Raw genomic sequence first — 2,500 nt, 5'->3', positions numbered from 1 at the left:
CCTGTCTTCTCTTCCTTTCTTCCTTCCTCCCTTTCTTCCTTCCATCTTCTCTTCAATCCTTCCCTTCCTTCTTTCCTTCCTTCCTTCCTCCCTTTCTTCCTTCCATCTTCCCTTCCTGTCTTCTCTTCCTTCCTTCCTTCCTTCCTTCAATCCTTCCCTGTCTTCTCTTCCTTCAATCCTTCCTTTCTACTTCCATCTTCCCTTCCTGTCTTCCCTTCCTTCCTTCCTTCCTTCCTTCCTTCCTTCCTTCCTTCCTTCCTTCCTTCCTTCCTTCCTTCCTTCCTTCCTCCCTTCCATCCTTCCTACCTCCCTCCTTTCCTTCCTCCTACCTTCCTTCCTTCTTCCTCCCTTCCATCCTTCCTTCCTCCTTTCCTTCTTTCCTTTCCTCCCTCCCTCTTTTCCTTCCTTCCATCCTTCCTTCCTTCTTCCTCCCTTCCTTCCTTCCTCCCTCTCTTCCTACCTTCCTCGCTCCCTTCCATCCTTCCTTCCTTCTTCCTCCCTTCCTTCCTTGACTGGAGGACAACAGGAGGGTTAATGTATCATGATTCAGACCTCATTGTGACCCTCCGCTGTACGATACTTGCTTAACGCTAATTAAAGTCAGAACTGGATCACAGAGACGAGGGCGACACACATGATGGAGAATAAAATGACAGCAGCAGGATAAGAATAGAAATGCAGTGACCTGGATATCAGCTGGGTGGCAGCGGGACGACGGGTGACTCAGTTAAACATTGATTTATTTTATTTATCACGCCACACGCTGGTTCCACTCGATAATCAGTAATGAAGTGTTGATCCGGAGGTTTGTTCTGGTGCCGGAGATCAGTGTGTCATCTGGTGTTTATAATCTGTAGATGTCCACTGTCAAAAATACATTGTAGGCAAATCAGCTTTATTTATATAAAGAGCATTTCATACACAATGGCAACTCAATGTGCTTTACACATAAACAAACATTTAACTGTAAGAACTGGAAATAAAAACATAGAGAAGAAGGAAGGAAAAGAGGGAGGGAGGAAGGAAGGAAGGGAGGAAGAAGGAAGGAAGGAAAAGAGGGAGGAAGGAAGGAAGGGAGGGAGGAGGAAGAAGGAAGGAAGGAAAAGAGGGAGGGAGGAAGGAAGGAAGGGAGGAAGAAGGAAGGAAGGAAAAGAGCGAGGAAGCAAGGAAGGAAGAAGAAAGGAAAGGAGGGAGGAAGGAAGGAGGGAAGGAACAATGAAGGAAGGAAAGAGGGAGGAAGCAAGGGAGCAAAGGAAAGAAGGAAGGGAGGAAGGAGGGAGGGAGGGAGAAAGGAAAAGAGGAAGGGAGGAAGGAAAGAATGAGAGAAGGAAAGAAAGAGAGAAGTAGGTAGGAAGGAAAGAAGGAAGGGAGAAAGGAGAGAGAAAGGAAAGAAAGAGAGAAGGAGGGAGGGAGGAAGGACAGACGGAAGGAAGGAAGGGAGGAAAGAAGGAACAGTCAAAACAGACGGGGTCAAGGAGGACGACAGGAAGGTTAAGTAAATGTGTTCACCCTTTGCTGCTCTACTGTTTGTATAACAGGTGAATAAATGCTCCTCTGGTCCAACTCTGCCCTCTAGTGGCTGAATATGGACTCTACACCCAGCTGGTCTGTTTCTGGAACATGAACCTCTGACGGCTGGAGAGGAAGTGTTAGATTTGTTTTTTGTCAGTATATTTGATCCCCTAAAAAAGAGGATAAAGGTCAGAGGGTGAAGCCAGTGAGAGCAGCTCTGATCCAGTCTGAAATGTGTCGGAGGGATGGAGGGATGGAGGGATGGAGGGATGGAGGGATGGAGGGATGGAGCCTCCTCTTGTCTCCAGTCATTGATCCCCAGCTCCTCCTCTAATCTGTGTTAATCCCAGACTTCAGTGTTGTCTGTCATCTGCATTACCTCCGCTCCTCTAATCTCTAAACTCTGACCCAGAATCAGTCTCGGGTGGGGGGGGGGGAGGAGGAGAACACAGGAAGGAACCAACAATAACAACCAGTGTTGAGCAATATATCGACTATATATCGTCTTATATACAATAATTCATCACATGACAGACATATTGATATAAATACCACATCATTAAACATCATAAACAACCCCTTCTTTAAAACCCCTTTTATCTATTTATCACTTACTATTATTATTATTTATTATTGCTCTTGTTTTAGGACTTTTTAAGGTTTTATTTAGATATAGATAGGTTTTATTTGAATGGTTTTATGTAGTTTATTTATTGCCATATTTTACTTCTTTACCTTGTGTCTTAATATGTCCATGTTAATTTAGGAATATGTGCAATATGCAACTCACCTAAATCATTGAATACTTTTAGCCAAACAATAATAAACAATAATAATAAACAATAATATATAATAATAAACAATAATAATAATAATGAATAATAATAATGAATAATAATAATAATAAATAATAATAATAAACAATAATAATAATAATAATGATAAACAATAATAATAATAATAATAATAATAATAAACAAGAATAATA

At 41.9% G+C, this 2,500-nt stretch overlaps 1 protein-coding gene across 1 annotated transcript in view; it reads left to right on the top strand.

Annotated features, from left to right (window-relative positions):
• ptprz1a (protein tyrosine phosphatase receptor type Z1a) overlaps positions 1-2,500 on the top strand; it is a 53,241-nt gene that overhangs the window by 16,291 nt on the left and 34,450 nt on the right.

The sequence above is a fragment of the Scomber scombrus genome, chromosome 6 (assembly GCF_963691925.1).
Source record: "Scomber scombrus chromosome 6, fScoSco1.1, whole genome shotgun sequence".
In the NCBI taxonomy this organism is placed as follows: Eukaryota; Metazoa; Chordata; class Actinopteri; order Scombriformes; family Scombridae; genus Scomber; species Scomber scombrus.
Note: the sequence above shows the minus strand (reverse complement) of the source record. Positions and strands in the feature narration are given on the sequence as shown.